Here is a 23565-nt window from a genome sequence, read left to right on the forward strand (position 1 = left end):
TAGGCTGTTAAGTTTCGACATAAATGGTGCACACTGAACTTTGTCAGTCATACTTATGTGTTTTCATTGTACCTACTAATAATACAATTTTAAGACGATGCTGGTTAGTTTTTAAAATTAAATTAAGTCTTGTTTAAATAAAATCAAATTTATTTATTTTACATATAATGAACATAACAAATTATAAATTCAAAGCGTTCACGACATGACATAAAATAAGTGTTATAAATTTTAAAAATAAAAATACAGAGAATAAGTAATAAAATAAGTAACAAAATAAAAGTAGATGGAAGCACACAGAGTGAACTTTGATAGACCCTATCTTAAAAACTTATAAAACAACTTCCACCTAAATTCACCCTCACGTAAGTGGAATATATCAATATCCGAAGCGATTTCATTAAACATGGTTACTGCCCTCCCAATTGGCATTACTAATGGCAGGTTAGTTCTGCACCGTGGGAGAACAAACAACGGATGCCCTCGATTCCTAAGGTAATTATCATATATTATAATCATCATTATCATATATTATAAACCAAACCATAATAATTTAGGTATGCTATGGGCGATCCAATAAAAATAATGCAAACTTTTTCAGTCATATTTATTTGTTTTCGTTGGAATACATATTACAGATGGTGTTGTTAGTTTTTTTTTAAATTCATTAAGCCCTGCCTAACCACACCATAATCGACGACAAATATTCTTCTATCTATAAAATATCTAAAGTTACGAATGGTTTAATGGCATAATTTCAGATATTTTATAAATAAACGAATAATTTTGACTATTAATTATCTACTATGGCATGGATTAGGTTTAATTGAAGTTTAGAAATTTACAAACACTATCTACATATTGTAGTCTTAGTTCAATGAAAACAAATACGTTTGACTGACAAAGTTTAGTATGCACTATCTATGTCGGATCTTAACAGCATACCTCCCTCCACCCTTCGCCACTATTATATACATACTTACTGAACCAAAATTTAAAAAAATATCTGTAGCCAACTTTAAAACCATCATCTTCTTGTTACTTCTTGTCAATTAGACTGAATTTACAAAATGTGGACATGCTTCATGCAAAATAATAGAGAAAGATTGTTTAAAGCTCACCTACAATGTTGGTACCTATTCCCTTTATATTTTTTTACCACTGCCAAAGAAAATGTTTTGTTTATGTAAAGGTATTATTTTCAAAATTAATAAAATTTATATGTCATCCAAATAGTCAGAATGTTTTTTATAAATCTTTTTCATGCTTTACAAAACGTTCCCCATTAATTTAAAAAAAAAATATCACAAAATTACTATTCACGTACTGATAGGGATTGCAATACCGGTATTTCAAAACCGGTATCCCAATATATTTCGATACCAAAATACCAGTTTTAAAAATCAGATAATATTGATAATATCGTCACTGTTCTGTCAGAAGACATTAATTCGAAAAAATGACATACTGAGTTAGTTATACCAAAATGAACCTTATTTCAAACTTTACCATCTGGAAACCTTCTTAATAAATAAACAGTCTTTATTTTAAAGTCATCCTTTTTACGATTACTTAATAAACTCACATGATAGACCATTTCAAACATTTAAACAACTTCAAAGTCAAATTCGATATTGAAAGTGGTAACAAAATGTATTAATTAACGTAGAAGGTTTAACATGACTGCATTTTTTTCGGGTTACGCGATATCTGGTTTACTTCCGTTGCCCTTCAACGTCCTTGGAGACCAGCAATGGTAGGTGCTATAAAATAATAATATTTTAAAGAGATTTATTTATATTTATTGGTAGATACTTACCAGTGTTCAATAGGAATTACTGAAATACTGGTATTAGTATTTTTATTCAATATTGCAATCCCTACGTACAAACCTACAAACTTATCTGAAGAATGGGATGGGGGAGCCACTGTCGAAAACTACCCAATCAAGACTCATAACTGAACAAAATCTGACATTCGAATGGCATTATCAAAATGGTGTCCTATGGCAGTTCATAGTTCCATTTTTGGCCATTCTTTAGATAGGTTTATTGGTCTGTACTGTCATGTCATTATTTGAAATTGGAATTACTTAATTAAGATCCATGTGCAATAATTTAGGTTGTGTGTGAAAAAGTTTCATTTTAAGTTGTCTAATCTAGAATAAATGCAAGATGGCGACTTCGTTGATAAATGCGATATTTCTTGACAGTGTTCCCACAAAAATATTGATTATAAAATAGAACGCGACAATATGGCCGCGCTTCTGAGGAATCATTTTGGCGGTGAGCTGTTATCAACGCCAAATAAATTATTCACCACTGGAATCAAATCGGTTGCGTCCGGGTGAAAGCATTACTCATTAGACACTGCCTGCTACGTTTTATCTGGGTGAAATAATACGTTTTGCGGATCTTAATTTGTCAAATAGATATCACATTATTATCTGAATTATATATAGAACTGAAGCCGTTTTGGTCAGGGGTAAGGAATCCAATCCCGGGATCCCGGACAATTTTCGATACCCATGAATCCTGGGATTAGTAAACATAATCTCGAAACCTTCGGGATTGATTTTTTTTATCAATCACAATCAATTAGTATGTATACAAAATTATGTTAGTGATGTGCATTTACCTGCACAATGTCACAGAGAGAATCGCTGGATGCTCACGGATAATAAATAACCATTTTTTGTTGTCATACGCAATCGTAAGAACATCAGAAAAATAATAAATTTGTTAAATTAACTAACTAGACGCTAATGGCGTCCTGGCACGCGAACGGCGTCTAACCTTAAGTGCCACGGACGTGCTGGCACTTGTTTCTACGTCGAATTTTATGAATGTTATCTTTCCTCAAATAAATACTTACTTTTACATTATTATCTATATTACAATATTATTTACTCCATTAAATCCATGTATTTCCAAGATTGAACGTACGCAATATTAACATTAAATGTCTTAAATAGTATAATTATACTACATATTTTTGACCGATTTTATCAATGCTATTTGTATAAATAAAAAAAATAATATTAACTATTGAAAAAAACGCCAATCCCGGGATCAAACTTTTGGCTCGGGATTGGATTTCCAGGACCTTAATTTTTATGCCACGAAACATAAAATTGAAAAAAAATCATATGAGAATAGTCTTCCTTTTATAACGTTATGAATTAAAAATCACAACGATGAACGACCAAGGGACCAGTCTCATGAACTTAAAATCAAGAAATGAGACAACAATGAGTGCCTTTCTCATAATGAAATACCTCCTTAGTAATGGAGGCCTTGGCCTAAATGGAAGACTTATAGCACGATACAGATTCATCTTGATTTGGATTAACTTGGCAATAAACACCACCCACAATTGCTAATTTATCTCGACTTAGATGTTTTTTTACCCATTTAAAATTGTTTCTGGACCACTGTCCTTTTCCCTAGATTTATTACCTGCTATAATAATTATGATGTATTAGTAATTATTACAGAGGTTGGAGCGGTCACTTTTTTTAGTTGCTCCGCTCTGGGACCTAATACTTGCTCCAGCTCCTCTCCAGGGTCTGCTCCGTTCCGGGTAAAACCCCATTGCTCTACTGCTCCATGCTCCCGCTCCGAGCTCCGCTCCAACGCTCTGTATTATTATGTATGGGTACCGTAATCTTGGTTGCCAATGTTGGCCTCGTAAAGATAGGTGCGTATCTTAGGGACTTACACTCCTACATGGTTGTACATCACGCTCTGAGTATGTATAATATTATAGTAGTATTTTTTTTTTGTTTTTTTGAGATGGGGTGAATGCAGAGTACGCGCTTAGTTTCAACCAATGTCTCCATACATTGTATTCAACTATAATCAGTCTATTTCATTTCTTCACTTATAACTAACCAACTTCAGCATGTTCGATCCTTAGAGGATCATTATTATAGGGTTCCACATAGTGGAGATTGTTTATCAGATGTTAGCCACTTGCTCAACCTATTAGGTCTATACTCAGACTACAAACGCAAATTAAAAAAAACAATATGTACATTTGACAGACCCAGGATTCGAACCTGGCACCCACAATATTATAAACAAATGCGTAAGCCGCTCGATCATCGCGGGCGTTCATCATCATCATCATCGGCCTGAGTCTATCCACTGGTGGATGAAAGCATCTCCAAGCCGATTCCACTTTTCTCAGTTCTGTGCATTGCAATGCCACGTACTTCTGCAAAACTTAACCATTTCATCGATGCAGCGGCCTCGAGGTCTACCTTGTGGACGTTTTGTACCTCTTGGGTACCACTGGATGACTAGATTTGTCCAGCGATTGTTCCTTCTTCGAGTTATGTATCCAGCCCATTTCTATAAGCGAACTCTATTACATCACAAACCCTTATGTATATGTTTTCTTACCCAATCTTTCGCGTTATCCCCAGCATGCACCTCTCCATACCACGCTGTGCTACTGTATGTTTCTGGATATATCTTTTATTTATTGTCTTATTAACCATGTTTCACACGCATATGCGATTACGGGAAGCACACACTGGTTGAACGCTTTGCGTTTTAGGCACAGTCATTTTCCAGGCATTATTCACCAGGCAAAAGCACTCCAGCACAGCTTTACTCTGCAAACAATTTCATTGATAAATGCAATCTTTTATCGTTTACCAGAGCCTCAAAAGTGTTGTTTTTCCAATACTCGATGCATGGCAGAGTTCTATCACGAATATCATCTGTAAGGGATCTTGGCATTACGTTTGAGAGTAACCTGACATTTATTAGCCATATAGTTACCATTTGTAACAAAGCGCTTAAAATGTTGGGCTTCGTCATGCGTACTTCCCGGGTCTTTTCAGATGTTACGGTATTAAAACTTTTATTTAATTCTTTAGTTCGAAGCAGACTTGAGAGTGGGTCTATTGTTTGGGCACCGCACCAGTTGAAGTATGGCCTTATGGTGGAGAGGGTACAGAAGAAATTCTTGAGACTCCTTTACTTGAGGTTGTATGGATACTATCCGTGGCTTTATCCAACTGACTTTCTCTTAGGCATGCTTACATACTGCAGTCTGCAATTTAGAAGAAATCTTAATTTAGCTACGTATTTTTTTCGACTTATACAAGGTATAAATGAGAACTCTGCCATTCTGGGCAGTGTTGACCTGTGTGTCCCTGATAACTATCTTAGAAATAGAGACCACCAGTTGTTTATTCTCCCAAGGTGCAGAACCAACCTGCCACTGGTAATGCCAATTGGGAGAGTGATAACTATGTTCAACGAAATCGCTTCGGGTGTTGATATATTCCACCTACGTGAGAATGAGTTTAGGTGGATGTTGTTTTATAAAAACTTAAAATAGGGTCTGCTTAACTCATCCGGTGTACTTCCTTTTACCTATCTAATTCATCTACTGATATATCTCTTTTTTTATGTAATACTGTTATATTTATATATCTTTGTTTCTAAATGTCATGTTGTGAACGTCTTAAACTTATAATTTGTAATGTCCACAATATGTTAAAAAAATAAATGAATTGAATTGAATCAAATATACATCCATCTATGGACACTTGTCGTCCCAGATAGATATAGTTTTTCACCTGTTTGAGCTGAGTGCCATCGATGAAGATCTCTTTTTGGCCTGCAAAATAGTTGAACATTAGTTTCGTTTTTGTTACATTTATTTTCAAGCCTACTTTGTTGCTTACATCTTTACGTATAGGTACTGCGTAATATATCAATCTCCAAATATACATTTTTGTTATGAATAATTATAAATGTACAATTTTCTAGTTCAATCTAATTGGAATATCACTGTTTTAAAATGTATGTCAAATAAATAATAGCATGTATTTTGAAATACGTACAAAATACAACTCAGCAAAATGTTGGTCGATATATTATATGTCATTGGTTTTCAACGCTTTTCTGCCATCTGTAATGGGTACATATGTTTTCAAAATATATTAATATTTTGATGATATTTTAGAATGATTGGTTAAGGTTAGGGAATCCAATCCCGGGATCCCGAGCTATTTTCGATACCCATGAATCCCGGGATTGATAAACATTGGGACGAAACCGGGATTTCGGGATTGATTTTTTTATCAATTTTTATGAAAAATATAACAGAAAAAATACTTTTAATACAAAATAACTACATTAGAAATAAACTGAGTTTGAATGAAGTTTGATGTGTAGGTTGCCGATTCATTTTATTTTTTCACATAGATTATTAAAAATGAGAAAGATTGGTAAAAAAACAATGCTTCGCACTTTTAACAAAGTAATTCCACCATGATATCATACGTTTTACGGCAGTTTCATATTTGGCTGACTAATTAGATTTATGAAGCGGAAAGGCCATAAGTACGCCATGATTATTTGCTTTACTATTTTAAATCTCGCTGATCTATTCATTATGTCTTTACTATCAGAAATAGCAATCTCATATTAAATTCACATTATTATTTATATTACAATATTATTTACTCCATTAAACTTGTGTATTTCCAAGATTTAACGTATACAATATTAACAATAAATGTCTTAAATAGTATAAATTATACTAGATTTATTTTTGACCGATTTTATCAATGTTATTTGTAAATATAAAAATTTTATATTAACAATGGAAAAAAATCCCAATCCCGGGATTGTCAAATTGTAATCCCGAAATCCCGGGATCAGAATTTTGGCTCGGGATTGGATTCCCTAGTTAAGGTTTTATTTAATGATTATATACTATATTAGTAATAACAATAATATTGGGTAAAATATCGGACGTAAAATGTCGGTGTTTTTTCTTCGTGTTATTTATTACTCTATTGTCTTTTGTTGCTATGGTTTCCTGCATTTTTTCGCCTGTCGTCAGTGTTGCCATCTCCCTGCCATAATATCTAATATACCCATTACGCACCTTTTGTTTGTATACTTATTTCTATAATAATTATCGAATACATTTTTTTTTTATTGTATTAATTTATTTTATTATAAATGAGCATTAACTATATTCTGTGTGTGTATAAGCTATTGGTGAGCATGCATAGTATCTGAAGATGCCGAAAGGCGATACCTAGGTTACAAAATGACTTAAATGTAATTAGTAGTAACACACCTTGTTTTGGTTTATAAATTATTGGTCATTGACAAGTTTTATGAATAATATTTTCGCCATTTTCTTGATATATCATTTAAATTTTAAGACAGAGTGTGGGTACAATTTCTTAACCTAACTTAACCTAACCTGAAATATCATTTCGTTATGATCACGGGCAATAAATTGTCATTTTTACTCTCGTGATCTGACACTGACAGGTGCATGCAGTCACGTGGTAATCACGTGTAGGTACTGTACTAGCTTGAAAGGTGACTGACGCACTGCAAAATAGTATGGACTCTATGCTTGGTAGCGGTGATTTTTTGAACTACACACAAGCGACATTCATGCCGTGTACATCTAAATGTATTATATGAAATAGAAGATAATATTTTATAAGTAAAACATGTTCGTGGACACTGTGTGCTGAGGTATATTAAGATACATGTATTTTTTAAATGCCAGTAAAATGGCATCAACACCGTAGTCGTCCCAATCACGTCAAAATCACCAATTTCCGAAAGGACACAATATATGAGTTAATTCAGTGTAAACATTTTTGGGAATTAATTACCTTATCTTAAGATTATTATGTGATTATTATGATTACTATACCCACGATTTCCGTGCGGCTTAAGCGTCGACCTATAGCGTCGTGGGTCCCAAGTTCGAATCCTGGATCTGGCAAGTACACATACTGTTTTTCAGTTTGTGTATGAGTCAGAGTATGGACCTAATAGGTTGAGCAAGTGGCTGACATCCATTTCTCGTAACAACAAAATCTGTTAATATAAGCCTCCACTCTATGGAGGCCCATATGATCTTATTAGGATCGGACATGGTCGAAAAAACAAGATTATTATGACTCTCACAATTATTGTGATTATTATTTAATAATATTACTTATTTAGGATCTTGTTGTCTATTGTTTATTTTAGCATATCGTCAAGTATGTAACGTTGTTAATTTTTTTTTAAATATATTATATTAAAATAAATATATATATACCAGTGGCGAAGGGTGACTTTTGGAAGCAGGTAGGCTGTGGAGAAAGCACACTTGTTAAATGTATTTACGGGAAATAAGAAGATAATCCGACATAACTACTGATGAATAGGTAGGTACCTACCCAAAAACCGATGAAATTTCAAAAGCTCACTGATGGTATAAAATTAAGCAATTAATTTGAATTATGTATTTTCCTAAATACAAACGCAAGATACGCTCAAAATATATTGAAAATATCCGTTGTTGTGAATCTGTTCCATAGGAATTTATAATTTAACCCGTAAACTAGACATTTTAAAATACTTCTATATTTAAAACACAGACTTAGATACAATATCAGAGATCAACTGACATAATTGGTTGAATAAATTGTCTTAGTCAATGAATAAACTAACTGACAAATAAAAATCACGAGATAAATTATTTATTATTTTTAACAACAATCAATATTTATACGTGATTGAATCCCATAGAAATTATTTTTTTAAATTATCTTATAAATTATTTTGAATAAATGTGCACTTACGTAAAATGTAAGCGCTCCTTAAATAGCTTACCAATTTATATGGGCCCCCGCAGACGTGTTGAAATTATGAGAAACAAACTTCATATAAAAAAGTTTTCGATTCACGCGAACATAATCCATACAATATGTGAAGTGAAACGAGATGTCGCTTATTTTTTTAAACCTTCGAGACATGCCATAAATGGTGCTTATTGAAATAGTGGAAAAGATCGTAAAATTATTATGACAATTATACGATAGCTGTCGTTGGGCATATTAAATATATCATTATGTGATTATATTATTTAATATTATGTCAATATAAAATTAAAAAATATTTTTCTTAAGAAGGTAGGCTTTAAATAATCGCCTAGTATGGAGTCTTCGCAACTGATATATACATAAGTATAAATTATTTTTAACACTACTACAGTCTTAGAGGCCCAATGACAGCAGTGTATTTTAACAGTAGTGTATTTAATAATATAAGAAAAACAATCACACACACCCAGGATTTGAGAAAATCACATAAGTACATATTTATTGCATCCTTACCGGGATCGAGCCCCGAGCGTCTACAATACTTTACACAAACAGAAATGTAGTGTCATTATTTCGACCATTTCTAGAGACAGTATCACTTCTAGTGTTAAGCGTAATAAAATTCTAGATTTCTAGCAAACCCATGCACTACAGTAAACTTATCCAAACAGACAATTTCGTGACTTTGGCTCCATCGAGACGAGTTTGTATGTGTGACCATGCTAAATCACACGACAACGGATAAAGTTATCCAAGTGGCTGGGATGTTTATCAATGTTTTCCAACAAATCATTTTCATTTCTGCAAACATTAATGTGACATAATATTGTGAATGACAGTAAATGCTGCATTCATTTGTTTTTAAGATAATGTACAAAATGAATATCTACCAAAATAATTTATTTTTCAAAATTGGAATATCCGGTGCGACTAAAGCAGTGTTACACTAGTACGAAAACATCTCTTATGATTTTAATCCACATTCAACAAGTTGTTATTAAGTATAACTTTCAGATAGCAATAAAATAACTCTATTATTTCATTTATTTATGTACAAAAAATAACAATAATATATTCTCGAAAGCGATAAAGTAACATTATTAAATCGTACACGAGTTCTCGTATAGCGCCGCGGTTGTTAATTACACCAAACATATATATATACTTATAATATATGTTATATGTAAATCGTACAACCAATCAGTAAGTAGGTAGCGGCTGAGTAACATAATAGTTATTTAAATTACAGAGAAGTCGGACCAAATATATGACATTATTGCGTAGGTAATTATCCAATTCGACAAATTCCCTAGAACAGGTTGAAATTTTCGTATATATATAATTAACTACATTCACACATGTACGTTTGTTTCATATGAGGTGACTATTTTCAAATTCCGATATGTCTACGTTTGTGGTAAACAAGGTTTTTGTGTTTTATTCTCAAGTGATTGATTTTTACCACGTTTTTATTAGCTCGTATTCTTGTTTGTCCAGTACAAATTTTTTCTTGTTTGTCCAATAATAATATACACATATAACAGTATATTTTTACAACGTTTTTATTAGCTCGTATTCTTATTTGTCCGGTGGTTGTTTATCCAGTACTAATCTTACAATCGATTTTTAACTAACTTTCCGACTAGCTAGACATTTGAAACTTTTAGAATATATCAGAACACGATGACAATGCATTCTTTTAATACGTGCGTTACTATGGAAATCAATATGACAATTCAGTATTCTATATTTATTCAGTATTTCTATTTTTATTCAGTTATAAGCTCGTATTTTTGTTTGTCCAGTACAATTTTTTTCTTGTTTGTCCAATAATAATATACACATATAACAGTATATTTTTACAACGTTTTTATTAGCTCGTATTCTTATTTGTCCGGTGGTTGTTTATCCAGTACAAATCTTGTAATCGATTTTTAACTAACTTCCCGACTAGCTAGACATTTGAAAATTTTAGAATATATCAGAACACGATGACAATGCATTCTTTTAATACGTGCGTTACTATGGAAGTCAAAATGACATTTCAGTATTCTATTTTTATTCAGTATTTCTATCAAGTATAAAAAAAGTATTTATTAATACATAGAATTGTCAAGTTTATACGATTCAACAGAAAATTTAATAACGTGATATATAAAAAGTTCTTTTTATCTTGTAATAATTATTGTATTGTATTTTTAAATTAGAACAATATGTAAGTATATTTTTGATAGGCGATTTACAGTGACTTTATCTTTATCTTATATCAGTATGCTTAAACACTGTAGTCTAAACGCAACTTTGTCTGCAATTGAAAGCGCTGCCATTCTTAGTAGTGTTGACATGTCTTTATTACTATCTTAACAATCGTATCAATTTGGGAGCAACAGTTATTATTTGTTCTTCCAGGGTGCAGATCAGGGAACTCGGAAATAATGGAAATTGAAATACCTAGCGGGTGTGGTGTAACAGGCAACCGATATCGAGTGTGGAATTATATGGGATAAACTTTAACACGTCATTCTAAGCTTGTCCTTCGTTCATTGTTTATTCTTGCTCTTCATTCAATAATGGTGTATTTGAAGGTTGCAACACACAGTTTCGCACGTCTATAATGTATGGTTCATTTTCGTAGGACACTCACACATTCTAAACCGTGTATCAAAATGTAGTATATTGGAGCATATCTGAATTTTATTTATTAATGTGTTCTGTAGTACAGATGTAACCTACTATTGGTAATACCAAATACGATGGCAATAATTGTGTTCAACCAAATCACTTTGAATATTGATGCATTTTCAATATAAAGAATGTTATATTCTTACGCGATGTCTTGTTTAGTTTCGTTGCTCTTCGATGTCCTTGGTGAATGACACGTGCAGATTTGCGAAATACATTTGCGTTATTTCCTTAATTTAAAATCTATTCTAATGTTTCGCCAGTTGCTCGCGGGTTTTATAAGGTCTATTTTTAGATATTGTCTGAAGTCTCAGTAAAACACTATTCGTATGTATAATCATTAGTAACTTCAGCCCTAATGGCGAATATTGCATGATGTTTGTCCCTAATTTTTCGATGTTTATCTATTAAGTAGTAGTTTATACAATAATGGAGAAATATTGTTGTGTTCAACAAAAAATGAGCAACATTGTGTTTGGTTGTACTTCTTACGAGACAAAAGTAACGATAATATATTGCTAAGTGTAAAAAGTGCAATAAACTTTGTAACGGATAGAAAGTGGATGTGTAAGGTGTGGGTAGGATTGTAGGAAAGAAGGAAGGGATTATGAAGGAAGGAAGGTGCGCCTGGGTATAGGGAGCGTGGATGTAGGTGAGGAAATGGATAGGATAGGAAGGGAAAGGATGCGGCAGAGCATGAGACGCGGGGACAGGATCATGGGAGCTTGACACACCACCAAAGCAAAGGTATCTGTCGGTATGCGTTTGTCATTCGGTTACTGCTGTAATAATTGTAATACAAGATTAGATTAGATTTGGACGCCACTCTATGTATGCATATAGACAATAAAAGGATAATAAATAAAAACGCGGGTATTAGATTTTAACAAGTGTATAATTGAATAAAAGATATTAAACAAGCGGGCGAGTAATAAAGTGTAAAAATGGGTGTATAATTAATTACTAACGAGCGCCTGCTATAAAATGATTAGTAAACGGAAATACAAATAGACAAGCTAATTCGGTGGACCGTTTCATAGATAAATCAGTTGAAAATACCAGATTAAAATACTCTCGGTGTAGAAGCCATCGACGCAGATGATAAGGACGGACGACATCCACCGCTTTGGACCAATCTTCCGTCCAAAGCGGAACTGAGTGTGATCTTCCATCGCGGGACGTCAGGGTTTAAGTGCCAAGTTCAACGGCGGGACGTCAGGGCTTGAGAGCCATGTCCATCGGCGGAACAACAGGGTCCGCGGGAGATGTTCTTCGGTCGGAGGCCAGAGACTGAGAGAGAGATGTTGCTCCGTTTTCACGGTAAAAACGAATCTTTTTCGAACTTTCCGACGCGCGCATATGTCCTTATGCTGTGTTTTGCGTGGAGTTGCCAGCATAAAAAGTGTGGCCATGTAATAACGTGACAACTTATAAAACAATAGATAGAATTACCAGTGGGTTACATACATACATATTTTTATTGGAGAACACTGTATAATATAAATTTATTGAAATATCATTCGAAGAAGAAAATGCCAATAATTCAACTAGGTACCTACTAGGTATCTGTGAACACCAACATCTCTACCATATCTTACCTTTACTTATTTTTAAAGGTTTACATAATATTATTCTCCACAACTTGGTATGGAGAGATGCATGCTGGGCATAACGCGAAAGGACAAAAAGAGGAATGAGTGGATAAAGAGAAGCAGACAAGGGTTTGGGATGTAATAAAATTCATTAAAAGTCTCAAAGGGAGGTGGGCTGGGCAAAGTGTTCAACCAGTGTGTGCTTCCCATAATCGCATATGCGTGTGAAACATGGGTGATAAGACAATAAGTAAAAGATATATCCAGAAACACACAGTAGCACAGCGTGGTATGGAGAGGTGCATACTGGGGATAACGCGAAAGATTGGATAAGAAAACAGATACATAAGGGTTTGTGATGTAATAGAGTTCGCTAATAGAAATGGGCTGGACACATAGTTTGAAGAAAAAACAATCGTTGGACAAATTTAGTCATCCGGTGGTATCCATGCGGTACAAAACGTCCGCAAGGTAGACCTAGAGGCCGCTGGATCGATGAAATGATAAAGTTCTGCGGAAGTACGTGGCAGCGCAGCGCACAGGACCGAGAGAAGTGGAAGCAGCTTGAAGAGGCCTTCGTCCATCAGTGGATAGATTCAGGCTGATGATGACTTAATATTATGTACTTATATAAATATTTTTTTATTTAGATTTTTTTGTTGGGGGTGCATATCATGATATGCTACAACGAACTGCCCGCCACTGGGCAGTTTCGACGTGAAGTGGGAAGTGCTCAGTTGTGGGTCGGTACTTAACCATAGGATCATACTTAACCCAAATTGGATGTTCTCTTTGTCATACTTTAGTTTGCATAATGGCGTGACGTAGGGTTGCCAACATGGTGCAATAGTTTTGCCAAATATCTTTGAATACTATGCCGGGGTGGTTAAATGATGGTCAGACGCCCAGACAAGGGGGATTTAATCGCAGTCAGACCCCCCCAGAAATTAAACAATACGACATAATAATATTTATGTGAAAAAACCTTTAAAATTATTTATTCTTCAACACAAAATTAGGCAAGAAAATAATTACAAGATAAAAAGAACTTTTTATAACCAACGTTTTAAAATTTTCTGTTGAATTATATAAACTTGATTTGACTAGCTTAAACGATCAAAAAAATTTGTACTTGATAGAAATAATAGTGAAATGTCATTTTGATTTCCATAGTAACGCACGTATATATTAATATTAATAATTAAGTTGCTAGGACCCACTTAGCAACCAATAATAGTTTTACTTTTTGCGTATTTCTTCCGAAATAACTTTTCATACAAAACAGAATTAACTGAAAATGTATTCAATTCTACTTAAAGATGGCCAAAAGTATTAAAAAAATGCATTGGCATCGTGTTCTGATATATTCTAAAAGTTTCAAATGTCTAGCTAGTCGGGAAGTTAGTTAAAAATTGATTGCAAGATTTGTACCGGACAAAGAACCACCGGGCAAATAAGAATACGAGCTAAGAAAAACGTTATAAAAATAGGTTATGTCTTTGACCATTCATATAACTTTAATGATGTTATTTATAAAATAAACTGAGAAATAAATATCTGTTGTAACAAAAAATGCGATTTATTTTAGTTGTGACGAAGTGTTTAGCTGATTTCTAGGCAGTGGCGTTGCGATAAAGGCACCATAAAGATTTTTTGTCGACTTTATTATGGTTTGTGTTGTTTCCACTTTTTGGTCATATAATCAACGGCAATTTTCTTTGAGGCATATGACAATTTAAACGAGGGTCCCCAAATATGCCAATAAATTGTATCTTCTTCTTTTAAATGAATGCCAAATTCTTCTTCTTATTGTGCCATCCCCTAATCAACCTAACCAAGTTCAGCCACCATCAGGGAAATCTTTGGTTAATTATTTATCTCTGATACCATCAAGAAGTTTCTTAAGTCGGATCTTACATCAAAACTCTTCTAGGCTAAAACGTATCGAATGCGTCGATGTGACGTCTCGTTATTCACAAAACACACGTTGCCAAATGGAGCTCCGCAGATTGGTCGAATGCGACTGTTTCGTTTGAAAAAAACATCTGCTGTTGCAATCGACAAGTTGTATCCTTCTCGGACTCGAAGAGCTGAAGTCACATAAAAACACCTACGAATTGGTCATTCCCACATAACAGATAATAAATAGAATACCGATAGGCTATATTCAATACGCCGCACGTTAACGCAGGGTTTTTGAATGTGTGAGTGTCCTACGAAAATGAAGCACGCATTATACACGTGAAATAGTGTGTGTAATACACCAATATTAAATGAGCGTAAATGCATAAACCGAGAGCAGTTTTCAGTATTCGACGTACAACGTATTCTTGACACGTGTGTAAGTTTAACCCGGATGCTTCCTTACTCGAGACGGTTACCTGCTATCGCCTTACCCGTTGGGTATTTCAGTTCCCATTATTTCTGAGTTCCCTGGTCATTCCTATACGATCTCGCCTATCCCCGCGTTCAAATATCTATACGTTTTGAAGGCTTCGCGCGACTGTCGCTAGGTAGATGTACGCGGTCTTCGCAAGCAACACTGGATCTCCGTTCTCGGAAGGTTTGTTTTATGGCTGTGCGGCACACGAGGCGAGTTTAGATGTGAGAGCCGTCTAAGAGACAAAATGCGGCATCATACTCTGCTATGCTTAGCGTTGATCTTTCTTTGGAAAACAAGTTGGGGAATGCTGTCATTTGGTCTCTGAAAATGTGGCCGTGTTTTTTTTTTTTTTTTGTGATTTTACCGAGGCTTTGACTGCGACTCGCTGTCATATCGCCTCTTCTCTTCTAGAAGGGGATCCGTCGATCAGGTCCTCACTCCTATTCTGTTAAATAACGTTACAATTTTGCCTAACTCTTCCGTCTTACCCACCGCCAGGACACCCTTCAATTCGTCGACATTCTCATAGATATCTGCAATTCGCAGCTGTACTCTGTGAACTTCATATTTGGGGGATTGCAGTGCTATATGTACAATGTCCTCTAAAACATGACATTCATCGCAGAGCTGCGATTTGCTTCTTCCCATGAGGACATCAAATCTTTTGCCCATGGTGTGCCCTGTTCTTAGCCTCAGTATTAACTTAAGCTCATTCCTCGTCAAAGAAGACTCTACAAACCAGGGCACCTCTCGTGGTGTTGGTAGAATCGACTTACTCCATTTCCCCTTTTCTAATGATGCCCTATGGTGAAAATCTATCCACATACTATGGCACATTTTCTTTATAGCCTCATTCCAGTCCAGGTTTTCTGGTATCCACTGATATGGTACCCCTGAATGGCCGGCTACCTTTGCCAGCTCATCTGCCCTTTCATTTCCCTCAATGCCCATGTGCGATGGGATCCATTTAAGGCATAGATCTCTTCCTCTATTTTTCTTGGCGTCGATCTGGTCAAGGATGTGGTATGCTATGGTTTTACTGTTATGTGAGCGAGTTGCTACGGCAAGATGTTGTAAAGCGCTTTTAGAGTCTGTTAAAATGACAGCGGATGGCCGTGTTACTGCGTGTTTTAAAGCAGAACGTCTCTATTCTTTCCCATTAGATTGAGAACGTCAACATTTATCACCAGATCAGTCCAAAGAATTTTGAAGATACGTCAATACAGCTACATCACGAAAGCCTCCTTGTTTAGTGTCCATACTATAATATAGAAAAGGATTGAAGGAACATAGCAACAAATCGTACTCAGTTTCAGGCCTAGGTTAAATTTTCGGTTGCTAAGGAGGCTGTCTCGATTTGTTGAGAAAGGCACTTTTTCGTTACTGTGGACGTGAAAATGTCTTTATATAATTTTTTGGTACTGTTCGGTTATACCGGAGACAGCGGAAAACGCATTTTGAAAATAGCCGATAAACTGGATTATTTGTTAGTTTAGTTTAGCTTAGGTTCGGTTAGGTTGGGTTAGGTTAGGTTAGGTTAGGTTAGGTTAGGTTTGGTTAGGTTAACCTAACAAATAATCCAGTTTATCGGCTATTTTCAAAATGCGTTTTCCGCTGTCTCCGGTATAACCGAACAGTACCAATTTTTTTATGTCCATTTTGTTTTAGCTTTGTTTTTGTATACCTAATATTTTATTCTTCTTCTTCTTTGGCCATATCTGCCCCTTAACTGGAGTATATGGACACCACGCGGCGCGCCTCCAAAAATCCCTGTCGCTCGCCAGTCTTCTCTCTTTGTTCCAGGTCAAACCAGCATCCCATAGCTCCGCCGTATACACTCTGTAGATTGTATTTAGCGACCTTCCAGGTCACCGGAATCCGGTCGGCTTGAAGAACAGACAAGCCAGGTTAAAGTTCTCTTCTGGCATCCGCAGCACGTGGCCGAGCCAGGTACAACGTCGCCTCTTCAATTTCAGTGTGATGAGAGGCTGCTTGGTGCGTTCTCTTATCTCCTCATTGCTCCTAAAGTCATACCACCCGCACACCCAGTATTCGTCGCAAACATCTGTTTTCGAAGCTCAGTATACGGTTGCTCTGAGCTTTCGTAAGGTGCCATGATTCGCCACCGTAAATTATTAATTATTTTATTAACTTACTGTAATCATTCTTTTTGTTAGTTCACCGTGCTCCTCTACACCATGGTCAGGTTTTTTTAGAAAGTCTCTGTAAAATCAGTCAAAGCCCACTAGAAGACAGGTTGGTTTAGTTTAACTATCTATGTTTGTGTGGTAGACTCAATAGGCGGAGAAAATGGCTAACATCTAGCGGAGGCCCGTAATAGGAACATCTCGTCACTGTTCTGGCAGTAAACACTAGTTCGAAAAAATGACATATTGAGTTAGTACCCAAATGTTCCTTATTTCAAACTTTACCGTCTGGAAACCTTCTTAATAAATAAACAGTCTTTATTTTAAAGTCATCCTTTTGACGATTACTTAATAAACTTACATGATAGACCATTATTTCAAACATTTTAACAACTTCAAAGTCAAATTACTCAAAACTAGTATTATCCAGTTAGTGTGTTCTGCCAGAACAGAGACGATCTTAAGATCGAACATGATGACGTAATGTAATTAATGTCAAAAGCGGAAAAAAATGGTCCGCGTCTACTATCGAAGATATCTACAGAGGTGTAGAGGTTTACTCATCCCTACAACTGACGCATTATTGTCTATGCTCATTTATGTAGCATAGACAATAATACGAACAGGAAATGGCACGCAATAAATCAGTTGATTCCGGCCCTTCAACGGTACAGTCAATTTATGCGCGCATAACGTTCAACTTAAAATCAAATTCCAAATTACAGTGTAAACATAATATCAACTCAACGTAAAAACTAATGTGTCAGTCCTGTATATTGCCGTGTGTATCCAAACTTATTATCTACAATACAAAATCAAGAAATGCAATCAGTGTGTATCATTCCTCACTACCCGAAGTACCATATCACGCACACTCAACGCAACCTTCCATCATAACATCAAGGCTACAATCATCACTTTCGATTTACTAAAAAAAATATACTGATAAATTTTAATGGCAATAATTATTATTAAATAATTACTTAAATCAACTGAGGCATGGTCTAAAAAGATCGTGACTAGGCGATGCGCGGATTGTGCAAATGACGCGAGCCGTACGAAATATAATTTGTCATAAAAATTCAACATGCGTCCTTTTTATGTTATGTTTATTATTATATTCGTAATAATAATAGCATATTCATTGACATGTTTTCTTTTTCAAGTACATGAGGAACGTTTATTAGTCATCTATATGTACACGATTTAAGAATATATTCCTCCGACGCAATCACATCACGCAATCACCGACAAAACAAATTGACGTGCAAACATGTCGACTATCGGTCTCCGAATGGTAATGCGGCCGAAATCGGAAATTTCGTTTACATATTTGCCGTTTCACTTATGTACGCTCTTATGTACCTATTCTACACTTTTAAAATCCTTCCTCCGTCTCTGTGCCCATCTGTCGAATTGCAGAGTGCTTTGATATTTTAGATACGCTAAGGACGATGCGATTCATGTCACCCGAACCTCTTGAAAACAAATTACCCGCTAATTTATACGATTTCAAATTTCATTACGCATGTGACATTTAAAAAGGAGCCCGTCCCGCCATCTGTGGGTAGCTTCCCTTATCGCATTACAGTCACGAAGCGGCGAGGGGCCGTACCCAACTCGGGCTTTTATATTACGGCACAACTCTGATAAAATTGACCTACTAAAAACTTATAATTATTACCATCACCGGCCTGAAGTTACGACCTCTCATACTTGTACATTCTATGCTCTATGCGGAAAACAGATAATACAGGCTGTTCTATATATTAATTACTCTATATATTTTGCATTTATTATCTAGGTTTCTTTAAGGACTTGGCAGGGTCTAGAACAGTGGTCCTTACGTGAAATTTAACTGTGGCCGCTCAATTGACATTTCCAGTTCTATGGAAACGTCTGGTGGCCGCAGCTAAATTTAATTTTCTAAAAAATGGATCAATTTATTTATAGACCACACAGAAGCCCATTTAATAAAATAGATTTGAACATTTTAGTACATATATTATATTTAAATGGAAATTCCTCAATTCTCCTTTTTTCCAATGCGAGTTGCATGGCTGTTTCCAAGTTTACATCTGTCAACTACTGGCTTCGATATTTGTTTTTTATGAAGTGATTTACACTGAATGATCTTTCACAGTATACAGTAGTAAAAAAAATCGACAATATTAATAAAGCAATTGTTGCCAATTCTTTGAATTGACATGATTCTTGGTCAACGTATACCTTAGACCAAATTTTTTTAACCGTGGTATTATTAAAATGGTTTTTAAATACTCGATCATGACTCATTTCCAATAACGCATATATTCTAACGTTTGCCCAGTTAATTAAATTAAATACTGAAAATTATGTTGGTGGCCGCAGCAAAATCATCTGGTGGCTGGAAATGAGAACCACTCGTCTATAACGATTCGGCGCCGGGACAACTGGGCGCTACTCGCATTATTAATTAGTATTTGAATAAAGCGCCAAAGCGACAGTTCTCGACACTAAATATATAAGCTTTGCCTTATAAGCCTATATATTTGTATGAATAAAAGCAGACTGCACCGATGTCCTTGGAACGTAGTTCATACGATAAGCTCGGCAAATTATTGTCGAGTGAATCGATATTAATTCAATACTCGCTAGAGGCGCTGGTTTGTTACTTATTATTTATTTATTCTATATTAGTATTCTGTTGATAGATGGCTCTCATTTATATATGTATATATATTTTTAAATATTAATTATTATTTTGACGATATATTTAATTGGTTCCCGCACATTTTTACAACGTTTTTATTAGGTCGTATTCTTGTTTGTCCGGTGGTTGTTTGTCCAGTACAAATCTTGCAATCGATTTTTAACTAACTTCCCGACTAGCTAAACATTTAAAACTTTTAGAATATATCAGAACACGATGCCAATGCATTCTTTTAGACATCTTAAGTAGAATTGAATTCATTTTCAGTTAATTCTGTTTTGTATGAAAAGTTATTTCGGAAGAAATCCATAAAAAGTAAAACACTGTTATTGGTTGTTAGGGGACTAGGGTCCTAGCAAATAAGTTATTAATATATACGTGCGCTACTGTGGAAATCAATATGAAATGTCAAAATGATATTTCAGTATTCTATATTTATTCTGTATTTGTATCAAGTACAATTTTTTTTTTGATCGTTTAAGCTAGTCGAGTCAAGTTTATATGATTCAACAGACAATTTAAAAAACGTTGTATATAAAAAGTTCTTTTTATCTTGTAATTTTTTTATTTAAGTATTTAAATTTAAATACTTTCTATCTATTTTTCTTTGAATATAGGCTTCAAATAATCGCCTACTATGGAGCCTTAGCCACTGTGTAGTATCTATAATAAAATTTCAGGATTAAAAAATAAAATAATCCTCGATTAGGTAAGGACATGCTGTGTAGTGATAGGCTGAGAAAATGATATAAAACTTGATGGAGTCCGCGCATACTTGCGGCCCGCGTTTACTTACCGCTGCCTGGCCGTGTAATGGCGTTTGTTTGGCAAGATATGCCCCTCAAACTATGTAGATTGGTGACCCCTACATTAAAACAATTGGTAGTTCATTCTACACTTATATTTTAGCTGAATAACAACAGAAATACACGAATAATAAAAATGACAGGCACAAAATTACAACAATAGCGTCAATTACATTGAGCTACTTTACGAGCTGTTTGTTGGCGAATTTAATAGCGGGCGATTCAGCTACTGCGATTATGATGATGACACACAAAACTTTCCATTCGCTGAGAAGCCACAAGCCAGCGACTATTTTGACAGAACGTAGTTCGTTTTTTTACCGGGAGGTTGCTACTGCGCTCTACTGCACAGACGCAGTAGGCCCACACGCTGGCGTGTAGCGTGTAAAGTTGACCGGCTTTCAACTTTTCTTGGTAGAGTGTTTAAAATTTGCTTTTTTGCTTGTTCGATGATTATAGTGGGCGACTTTACAGGCAGATTGTAAATTCGCCAACAAACAGCTCGTAAAGTAGCTCAATGTAATTGACGCTAAAGACACCAGGAAGATTATCACCAACTCGTGGATGGCTGAAAATCTTCGTGGGAAGACAAGCAAGATGCAAATATAATAAATTAGTGTAGTTTGGATTTCTCCACATTCACACAAAATAGATGAATACAATTTATTTCTTGTGAAAATTGCTATCTTTTAACACCCCTCTCTTGGCTGTGTTAACTTTTAGAGCGAGATAGAGTACGTCAATGATTGAGATGCGACTATTATGAAAAAATGATCTGCCTCACGGGTCATGGCCGCCGCCTTGATTTATAGTTCCCCGCGAACTGTCAAACATCGAGTGGCGAATAGAAACACGTTGTTTTTAAATACATACTGCAATGAGATGAATAATAAAATTGTAGGTTATGTTGATATGTTCAACTCTTGTTTGATGTTTCAATTCAAAATTTCGAGGTTCAGGTGGGAAAACCATAGATACGGCTGCACGAGCATACCCTAATTTGATTGAACTTCGCACAGAGATGCATTTCACACGACAGGCGTACCAACTTAAATTTTCGTCATATTACGAATCGTATCCGGAAATGTGTACGTAAGCAGTTCATCGCAAGACACTTATTCGTGCGCCGCAGTACGTGAAACATGAGTTCGTGTAACATTTTTAATAACGTGACGAGTTCTTCGTTGAACATTTCACCGTGGAGTATATTTGTACGTATGCGACAACATGTGGCGATTTTTATGAAATGTCTTTACTAGGTTAGGTTACGTTAGGGTTAATCTAATAGGAACAGTACTATTTGCAAACTATCGCCGCATTTTGTAAGATACGTACAAATGTATTCCACGGTGAAATGTTCAACGAAGAACTCGTCATTTGATAAAATGTTATACGAACTCATGTTTTACGTACTGCGGCGCACGAATAAGTGTCCCACGATGAACTGCATACGTACAACTTATAAGTAACCGTTATGAATTACCAATTATGGTAGATAACCGCCTTGTGTATGAACATGCTTCCATGTTAATTTGGAACAATAACAATAACGGAAAAGTGTAATAGTGTTACAACTTAAGAACATCTCTGTGGGGTTTTTTCTTATGATACATTATTATTTGATAGAAATTATCAATGCATTTTACTAATGGTCTCTAATTTTTTTCTTTATAGGTAAGGTCATCCAGAAACAATTCATTTAATAGATGGCAGACATTATGAATATTTGGTAAGTATACTTAGGTAAGTGACTTAGAAAGTATTGGAAAATCATAATGCATTTGACCACATTACATGACAACGCGAGAAGTAATAATTTCCATATTAACAGCCCACATGCCCAACGTAGGTCAAAATGGAGCTTTTATGGTATTTTCAAAGCATTAGCCTAAACATTCCCGTTGTAGATAATCTATTTATATAATTTTGAAGCCATATTATCTTTTGTATTTATTTTAAACATTTGATGACTGCATAAAGTATTTTTATTACATAAAATGGTATTCTTTTAAACCTCTATGTTCTAATGTTGTAGAATATCGTCATATTTCAGTACATTCATGTACAGTGGTGTTAAGATTTTTTAGATTTATTAATTTTTAAACGCACTCATAAAACCATTAGTAAAAATGATTACTATTTAAATAATAGAAATATTTAGGATACAAAATTATATTTATAATCTCTGTGATTACAAATTTGACAAGAATTAGGAATTTTATTACACAAAAAAGGGCACGATTACTACATTTGAAGATAATTCTAAAGATACTGATTACAAGCTATGTTTTTTACCATTCAAATATGATAAAACTTATTACAAATAATAATTGTTTTATAATAATTATTGACCTAAGAATAAGGTAGTATTTTTTTTAAATACGCCATTTCTATTGGCATTTCCCAGTGGATAAGATACAACATACGGCCGTAGCCATAATTTGACAAACTATACCTAACTGAAGTAGAGAGTAAAATCATGCTAACGCGCGTGTTTGAACATGTACCTAACCGAAAAAAACGACTATTTTCGATTCAAACACGCGTGTTACCATGATCATACTCCCTACACGGTTATTCGTTATTGTATTTTATTTCGGGGTGAATATAATT

This window comes from Rhyacophila brunnea, unplaced genomic scaffold (genome assembly GCF_057557595.1).
Source record: "Rhyacophila brunnea isolate RB1 unplaced genomic scaffold, BYU_Rbru_1.0 scaffold_24, whole genome shotgun sequence".
Classification (NCBI taxonomy): domain Eukaryota; kingdom Metazoa; phylum Arthropoda; class Insecta; order Trichoptera; family Rhyacophilidae; genus Rhyacophila; species Rhyacophila brunnea.